This window comes from Panthera uncia, assembly GCF_023721935.1.
Source record: "Panthera uncia isolate 11264 chromosome C1 unlocalized genomic scaffold, Puncia_PCG_1.0 HiC_scaffold_4, whole genome shotgun sequence".
NCBI classification, from domain to species: domain Eukaryota; kingdom Metazoa; phylum Chordata; class Mammalia; order Carnivora; family Felidae; genus Panthera; species Panthera uncia.
In genome coordinates this window covers 82,899,245-82,908,719 of record NW_026057585.1, presented here as the reverse complement: position 1 = coordinate 82,908,719, position 9,475 = coordinate 82,899,245, and the positions used below count along the sequence as shown (strand labels likewise).

Sequence of the window (9,475 nt, the reverse complement as noted above, 5' to 3'; positions counted from 1 at the left end):
TTAAAAAATTGTTCTGCAATGAATATCTATTGCTATTTCATTATTTTTAACTATTTTTAAAAGCAGATGTAAGGAAGAAGGGATTCTCTTCTCCCATTCAGGCGATTTCTGGAAGAAGTTCTATGGTTGGAGCTCTAGTCTCAGGCTCTCTCTGCGTTTAATCTCCTGGTTGCTGGTTGTGGAAGAGACTGCTGGTCATCTGCCCAGAATCCAGTCTTCCCTTATTTATTAGTAACAAGAGGCCAGTGCCGTTCGGATGGCTTTGCCTTGCAGATAGCAGTGACCAATGAAATATGAGTGGAGGTGGTAGAGGCAGCTTCCAGGAAAATTCTTCTTTGGGACTTTTTTTTTTTTTCAGCTGGAAAGAGCCCCTTTCCCCTTTCTCTACCCCCCCCCCTTTTTCCCTGCCTAAAAAACAGCTCTCAAGGGCTGGAACTTCAGCAGCCATCATGTAACATGAGGTAACATTGAGGATAAAGTCATGTGCGACTGTGGATGGTGGAACAGAAACAGGGAACTTGGGGATTTGACAGCTTTGTGTATCTATTGTGAAACTGAATACACGAAACCTTTTAAAAAATGTTGTTGGGAAGCCCTGAAGGGAGAGCTCTCACACCATACCACTCATCCTTAATTGCAGACACCAAGGGGAAGAGAAGTATTTTGCATTTCCAATAGGAAGAATCCTACTTTACTACCCCAGCAGGAGGAAGGAAGAATTTCTCTTTGCCCAGCAACAAGCGCAGCCAATAAGAAAATACAATTTAGCCAATGAGAAATTGTTATCACCCCGGAACTCTGCTTTCCTCCAATGGGCTGTCATTCAAAGCAGCCCCTCCCAACTTCCTCTTTTTCTCTGTAAATTCCCTCTCCTTTGAGCTCTGCTTTGCTATAGCTTGCATGTCCCGAATTGCAATTCCCCTGCTATTCCCGAATAAACCCACTTTGTTAGTAAAATAGCTGACTGTTTTACTTTTAAGGTTGACACTACTGTAGCAGCTCTGGACTTCCTACATCCAGACTTCTTTTATATGAGAGAAAAATAAATAATTGCTTTAAGACCTTATTTTCTGGATCCTTGTTTCTGGCAGATGAGTGCGTATTCTAACAGATACTCTGGGGCAGGGTCATGGAGGGCTGAGATCTGGCAACACCCCAGATAATCCAGAGGAACTTTAATGGAATTGGTAAGAAAATAGCAACTTCTCTTAGTGCAAGGGAGAGCGGGACAGGGCTGATATAAAGTGAACAGAGACCTCTAAATAAAATATTCTAGAAAATAAGAGCTAGATGGAGCTGGCTTTTGTAGCCAGATGGGTACTTGTAAATGTAGGTCAGCCCCACATGGGAAGGCAAGAGGATTGCTGTCGATTACTTGTGCCCACACAAGTTTTGACAGTGTATTAACTTGGGTCTAACCAGGAGATAGAAACCACATGGTGGTTCAGGCAGGGCAAGTGTGATATAAAACACGATCAAACTATGATAAAGAGTTACTGTATGATATGATTAAGCATTGGGCTTCAGCTCAGGTCACGATCTTGCGGTTTGTGAGTTTGAGCCCTGTGTCTGACTCTGTGCTGACAGCTCAGAGCCTGGAGCCTGCTTTGGATTCTGTGTCTCCCTCTCTCTTGGCCCGTCCCCCACTCAGACTCTGTCTCTCTCTCTCTCTCTCTCTCTCTCTCTCTCTCAAAAATAAACATTAAAAAAAATAAAAAAAAAAGAGTAACTACACAATAAAAGAAACTTCATGTGCTACCCTAGGACTGAGGAAGAGTACCCAAGGAAGGACAAGCTTGGAAGGGGTCCCGCTCTTCAAGGATGGTCTAAACCTCATAGAAAAGGTGGAGTTGTAGCTTACTGGATGGCAGAGACATTCGGTGGTTTGTCCAGGCCAGAGCTGGTCTGCAGTCACCAGGCAAGCAGGAAGCAACCATCTGGTGCAGCCAGCTGCAGCTCATGGCTGGGTATGAAGCCATGCAGAGGGAATCTGGGTGCTGGTGTTGGTGGGGGAGGTCACCACAGGGTGATCACCAGGTCAGGGTGGGGCTGCAAGGCCACAAAGAATGCGTGTTCTGGGCACCTAGCTGGGGCCAGGCATGGCCAGATGTTCTCAGATCCATGCTGCTGACTGACTGTGAAGCTGCTAGAACCAGCAGGGGAAGCCCCTTTCTCTCATCGTGTTCCTTCAGCACTTTTCACTGAGAAAGCTTAATGTTATAGTTGCTGTAAAGGAGAAAGGCTGAAAGGAATTCAACCCACTATTATATAGAACAGATACTGAAGGGTGAACTTGGAGCTGAGAGGCAATCAGTTGATAACTGGCACAACAGATCCACCTTATTGAAGTAGAAAGAGTGAGACTGGAAGTCAGGATACCTGAACTTCACCTGTGACCTTAAGCTTGTCCCTTTTCCTCCAGGACCTCAATTTCCCTTGTGTTAAATGAGAGGAGTTAGTTGGGTGAGAAGATGTCTGTTTCTTTCTGATCTAAGGACAACTGACTATACCTGTGTGGGTAGTTATGTCTGTAAATGCTGACAGAACTAAGAGCCTACTCCAAGCTGACCATACACTGCCTCCCTGACTCCCGTAGTTACCCAGAACATGGGCAAGCACAGTGTCAACCCCCATCTGGGTCAGGGCTTCCCCGTCCAGAGGCTGTGCCTGGTGGCGCAAGAGTCTGCCACCCACTGTCTCTATAGCACTGTCTCTGTCTAACTCTCCCATGGTGGGACAATCAACAGAGGGGGCGCTGATGTCAATGGAGGGAGTGAGCTACCTCGTAGTGCATTTTCTCATCAAAATTTAGTATTTGAAGAGAACTTAGTGGCCTTCTAGTTCTCTTGTCTGCTTGGTGGTGGAATGCCTTCCACACAACCACTGCCAACCATAGAAATAATTTAACCTTCATTAATGCTGGTAAATTATCATCATCACCATTCTCTTTGTCATCACCACCATCATCTCAATCACCTCCATCACCATCATCATCTCAATCACCTCCATCACCATCATCATCTCAGTCACTTTCATCACCATCATCATCATTACTGTCATCATCACCATCATCTCAATCACCTCCATCACCATCATCATCTCAATCACTTCCATCAGCATCATCATCATTACCATCATCACCACCATCATCTCCATCACCTCCATCACCATCATCATCATCACCATCATCACCACCATCATCTCCATCACCTCCATCACCATTGTTACCACCATTGTCATCATCATTACCATTATCATCATTACCGTTCTCCTTTGCACCATCATCATCTCCATCACCTCTGTCACCATCATCATCACTGCCACTTACTGAGTACCTTCTAAGGGGTAGGGCCCACAGGCACAGTGTTTGGCATTTCACATACTCTATTGAACAATCCGGTGTGATAGGTGTTGGTTCTAACTTATGGATGAGGAAACTGAAGCTCAGAGAGGTAAAAGTGGCCTAAGGCAGCAAAGATAACCAGCAGAAAAGGCAGGATGATCTGAATTCAGATTTTTACGATTCTGAAAGCTGACCTCTGCCTATTCTACCTCACAGCTCTGAGAGCTGACCTCTGCCGTGCACCTTCAGTGTGGGGGGCTGCCAAGGAGCCACTCCATCTTCAGACAGTGGAGACGGCTGTCTGTGGCCTCACTCGTTGATCCTGGTTCTGACTTGGCTGCAGAACGTGCCCAACTTCAAGTCCACGTGAAAACCCTTCTGAAGTTGGAGGTGGGATCTTGTATGCTCCTGGGCCTCCTCTTTTTTTGGATGTACATTTCATTCCTTCAGTTACTCCATGTGTGAATGACCCCTTGCTTCTCATGCCCTACTTGGCCCCACCCTCATCCTCCCGAACTTCCGTGATCCCTCCTCCTCCACAGCCTCAGTGGCCCCACTCCCCAAGAGCTACAGCGATCTGAAAGCACAAATCAGACCACACCACCCTCCTGCTCAAAACTCTGCAATGAATCCCCTCAACATTGAAAGGAAACCCCAACTTCCGCCTGGCCTGCAGACCCCAAAGGGTCCTTCTTCTGCTGAGTCCTCTCACCTGTCTCCTCCCGCCCTCCCCCACCTGCTGTGCTCCCAGCACACGGACCTCTCTGCTGTCCTCACAACCACCACACTCACTTCTATTGCAGGGTCTTTGCACCTGCTGCTCCCTGTGACTGGCTCATTCTCCCGACAATGATCACAACAGTCATTCTCTCACTTTCTTCGGGTGTCTGCTCGAGTATCACCTCCTCAGAGAGGCCTTCCCTGACCACCCGCTCCAGTGCAGCCCCTCCTCTCTAGTCTCTCCATGCTCATCGCTTTCTAACATGCAGTTGTGTGACCATTATCTGTCTTCCCTATCAGAATGCAAGCTCCAGGAACGCAGGGATTTTGTCCACCTTTTCACCTCTCCATCTCCAAGCACCTAGAAGAGCACTTAATACGTAGTAGGATTCTAATAAATACTGCTTCGATTGATTAATTGATTCATCAATATGACCTTGCTCCCATGCCCTTCTCAGCTCGGAGGCCCCGCCTTTAGGCCATGCTCAGCTTATCCGTGAGCCTCTTGAAGTGTGCCTCTGATGGTTCAAGGGCCTGAGCCTCCCGGTTGAATAGAGTTCTCTCCTCCCTTTTCCTAGATTCCATATCTCTATTTACATGGCCTAAAAAGTGGCAGGATGTGCACAGAGGAATGCTGCCTTTAGAGTCAGATAAAATGAGGTTCAAGTCTCAGCTCTGCCACTTACCAGCTCTTTATTACTTAGCTTTCCTGAGCTTCGGTTTTCTTTTGTGTAAAATGGTACTAATAATACCAACCATGTGAACTTGTGAGGACAGAGAGCTAACGTGAGTACATAATACAGAGTAAACCTTTGGAGCAGAGACTATCACTATTGTTCTTGTTATTACTAAACTGAGCAGGTTTGGGGGCCCTCCCTCCATCTCGCAGGCCGGGCCTTGGTTGGGACGGGGCTGGATGGGGCAGGTGACACGAGAGGTATGTCACTTCATGGGCTCACACTGAGCTCTCTGTCAGTCCCGTCTCAAGGCCTGTCTCCCTCCTCTGTTCCCGAGCTGCTGATTTATTTTGCACTGCATGTTTAATTCACTAGGGCATATGAAATCCCATCGTGTGAGTCTCAGTCTGCAGGTCTGGCCCGTGGAGATTTTCTCTCCCACCTTTGGTCCAACACGCTTTCCTTCCAAGAGTCCGTCATCTGCAAAACTGTTGGTGGAGGGACTGTGAGTGGTGCTGTGGTTCTCTGGCTCCCTGATGGACCGAAAGCTCCCAGGAGGCAGCTGCCGCTTCAGTAGACATTCTCCCAGAAAGCCCCGGGCCCGGCCCAGAGGGCCAGGCCAGGATCCAAGCGATGCATCAACAGCATGAGTCGGGGGGTAGTGCTGTTCCATGAGTTCGTAATTCAGATGAAACGACGTTGGACTGTGAAGCCATTGGAATAGCCTGTGTCCTCTGGCCACCGGAGAGACTGAGGAAGCAAGATTGAGCCAGTGTGCAAACAGAGTCAGTATATCCCAGGCCGTTTTCATGTGGAGAAACCTAAGGCCCAGAAGCAGGAAGTGTCTTACCCAGGGACACAGCAAGTTTTTAGACAGAGCCAGGAGTGACTGGGACCCCTTACTGGTCCCCTCCTCCCCCACTCTACCCCTTGTGGAAGCCTGAGCCTGGGGCTGGACTGGGCTCACGCTCCTGGGTCATCCCAGCCTGGGTGCGTCTGTCTCTGCTGTGTGTTTGTGAAGGGAGCCCTTTAGGCACATCTGGCACCAAGTGAGGCACTTAATCATGGACTCCTCTGATCCTTTCAGGATGATCCTCATTTTACAGATGGGAACTGAGGCCCAGAGCGGGCAGCTGACTTGCCCGGGGTCTCACAGCTGGTGAGTGAGAGCCCCACAACCCACTTCTCCCGCCTGATGGCTTTTCATAGCCCTGGCCAGCTGCTGACATTCCATCTCACGCTTGCCTGATTATCGCTCATGCCCCGTGTAAGGAGGGTCTAGGAGAGTAGGGCTCTCTGCCTGTTATTGTCCCTTCAGTATCCCCAGCACCCAGTGTATGGCAGGGGTTCGACATTTCATTTAAATAAACGAAGGAAGTTTCTGAATTCCTTTCAACTCGGTGACTGAGACGGTCTGAGACCCCAACCCTAGCTCCCCAGACAGTGATGGGCACGGACTCTGCTCCTCCCTCCTGACCTTGACCTGCCGGGTGTGTTGGTACCTGGCCTTCTCCCCATCAGTGCCCTGGCCCCAAGTCTCCTCCTGGTGTCCTGCCTTGTTCCACCTGTGCCACGTCTCCCTCTCCTGATGCTTTTCTCCTAAAACCCAGTTCCCTGACCTGACCCCCGCTCTCTTCCTGACCTCAGTGGCTAACACAAGCTCCTAGAGCCAAGCACTAGTCTTGCTTCTTCTGGCCTTGCCCCTGATTTACCCTCTGACCAAACCTGAACTTGCCCTTTGTAATCCTGCAAAGGGAAGGGCAGAGATACAGAGCATCCCTCCCCGATCCACCAGCTCCCCTCCCTGGGACTTCCTGAAGGCTCAGATGTAGCCTGACTAACAGCTGCTGGAGGCCAGTCCCAGCCAGACCGTAAAACTCAGGCTCGTGCACCCGATGGGGCTCTCTGTAGACTCAGCCACTCCAAACAGACCCTGACAAGTTCAGTGTGGTCTGAGATTCAGGGCCTTCTGGCTCCTGGGCCGACCCCCTGTGGCTGGGATCAGGTGTCAGGGACCCCAGGAGGGGGCAGGGCCACTCCAGCAGCTTCTCTACCCAGCACCGGGGCGCCCCAACGTGGCCCTCCCCAGCTCAGAGACTCACAGGGCTGGCAGGACCCCCAGAGAGCCTCCGCTCCAGGCCCCCAAGTGTGTAGATGGGCACACGGACGAGGAGCACTGGCTTTGATGTCTCTGAACTGAAAAGCACCAGAGGGGAGGGGATCATCCCACAGGCCTGGTCCCCAGGAAGATGGGCACAGAGGGGACCCTCCCAGAGTCTCCAGCTCTCCTCCCTCCATCCCTGGCATTTTTCTGGGTGGGGTTTGGGGGTCCCTAGGGTGTGCTTTACCTGCAGCCCTCCCATCCACCAGGGCCATGTTGAGGTAGATGTGGGGGTTCCCCATCAGTGGAGCTAAGGGAGGGCTGGCGGCGGTCAGGTGGCAGGACATTGATGCTGGGTCCTTGTTGAGGTTCTGGGGAAGAGGGCCATGCTGCTTTTCCACATCCAGTGCTGGCATGACCGAGTTCAGCATCTCCTGGGACTTGGGGGATGAATGAGGCCAATGGTCTCTTAACAGCCTCATGAGGGGTGCCCCATTGGGGTTATTAGCTTTGTCTTATGGATGGAGAAATCAAGGTCCAGAAAGACAGGCCTTGGCAAAGCTCACACTGAGAGAGACTACAGAAGCCCAGGCTACCCAGCTCCCTGTTTCCAGAGCCTTCTGCCCTTCCTTCTGGAATCAGTTTCCTCAGGGATGCTAGAGATCATCTGGCCTGATGGCTCTTCATGGCTGGGCTGAGCTAGAACGCTGGAGACCCCTGCCGAGCCCCCTTCTGACTGCCTCCTGCCTGCTCCCCTAGGCTTCAGGCCATCCCTCAGGACTCTCAAGCATGGGTCTCTGAGACAGTTTCTTCCTCATGGCATCCCAGCCTTCAAAGAAGCCCTATAAAGAAGGAAAAAGATGGTTAGCCCCTCATCTGGGATAAAGTAGGCAAGCTGGAGGGCTAAGTCACAGTGAAGGCTAGGTCAGGGCCAACGCTGAGGCTTGGCATGAATGACTGCATTTACCTTTAATCAGCAAGGAACCAGCGTTCAAAACAAAGGCAGAGAGCAGGAGAGGGGAGTGATGGGGTTAGGAAGCAGGTCAAGTTCAGAGAAAGGATCAGATAAGGGTCAGGTTTAGGATTAGAGTCAAAACCAGGATCATGAGAGTGGATTTGAGGTCAGACCAGGGTCAGGGTCCACAGTGAGGGGGAGCCAGGCGAGGCCCTGGCGAGGGGGCCCGGCTGGCCTGGGGCCCTGCACCTCGTACTCCTGCTTGAAGCCATAGCCCTCGGCCGTCTTCATCTGGTTGATGTGCTGCAGGAGGTCGGCCACGCGCACTGCGGGGTGCAGCTGCCCCGTGTGATATGGGGAGCCCTTCCGGCCACACGGACGCCGTGGTGAGCCCCCCAGGAGGCTGCTGGCCTCAGTGACCCCACCACTGCGCTGGTCTCCTGCAGTCAGAGAAAGGACAGGGGGTTCCTGACGCGCACAGCCCCCAGGCTGGGGAGTTCCAGACAGACTCGGGGATGGGGGAGGGGCGGGGGAGCATGGCCAACATGGAGGCTGTTCCCTGGGGCTGAGCAGACTGGCTGGGCCCACGCGGCGCACCCCTGGGCAAGTCCCTTCCCTCCTGCCTCGGTTTTTCCGGCTGTAAAATGAGCGGGTTGGGTCACGTGACCTCGGAGGGCCCTATCGGCCCAGCCCCGCCTGCTGGGATCCTGGGCTCCCCTGACTCTGTCCTGTGGCTCCCCAGCCCGGACCACCCCTCTGTGACCTCACCACACTGCCTGCAGGGGGCAGCGCTCAGCAGAGCCCAGGAGAGTGCCCCCCCTCCCCTTCTTCCAGGGAACAATCTGGAACAATTGGCAACTCCCAGTAATTACCCCCATTCAAAGACAAGCAAATGCTGAAATTAGCTGCCTCTGCTACCCCTTCTGCAGATCGACATGAGGCACCTGAATAGAGGCGTTTCTCCTGCGCAAGCATTTCCATTGTCAGCCTGTGCAGCGGCCTCAGCCAATCCGGGAACAGGTCGAGGGGTTCACAGCGACACACACACACACACACACACCCAGGGAAAACTATCCCCTCCCCCCAGGCCCACCCACTGCCTGCTCTCCCAGTCAGCCTCCCCCAGGACACGCGTCCCACCATGGTCCCCCAGATCAGGTCGTGGGACTGAGTGAAGTGCCCCATTCACTCGGCACTCACTTGGCCGACACCCGCCTCAGGGCACTCGCTTGTGCATTCGTGGGACTCAGCTTATGTTGTTTCTCTTCTCGGGGATCACAGTCCTGAGCTGCCTGTTAGCCAAGATTTGAAAGCAGTTTTTCATGTACTTTGTGCTGTTTTTCGTTGCTGACAGTGGGAAGGAAGCCACCTGTCACCCCATCATGGCCAGAAGCGCCACGGAGGCTTGGAAACAAGTGACTTGCCCAATGTAGTGTCCCAAAGTGTCTTCCGGAGAACACTACTGACACAAGATGATGCGGCGGGTCGTCCGTCTACGACATAAACAAAATATGTATGTGTTCAGTTTTTTTGAAAAGTGAGTCCGGGAGATTTTGATGGAAACAAAATTAAACAGGTCTGTTCTCTGCAGGACATTTCAGGACTTTGAACATGCTTATGTCCATCGTGAACCTCCATGAGGAGGATGGAAGTGTGTGCTCCTGGGAAGGGTACTCGCC

The 9,475-nt window shown here is 51.9% G+C and overlaps 1 long non-coding RNA gene across 1 annotated transcript; it reads right to left on the bottom strand.

The window, feature by feature from the left end:
- Window positions 1-4,854: 4,854 nt before the first annotated feature.
- Window positions 4,855-8,527, bottom strand: LOC125912866 (uncharacterized). Its single transcript, XR_007454852.1, has 3 exons — window positions 8,046-8,527; window positions 7,089-7,683; window positions 4,855-5,490 (listed from the first exon to the last, which is right to left on the bottom strand). It is a non-coding gene; the product is annotated as an uncharacterized LOC125912866 (long non-coding RNA).
- Between the last annotated feature and the right edge of the window lie 948 nt (window positions 8,528-9,475).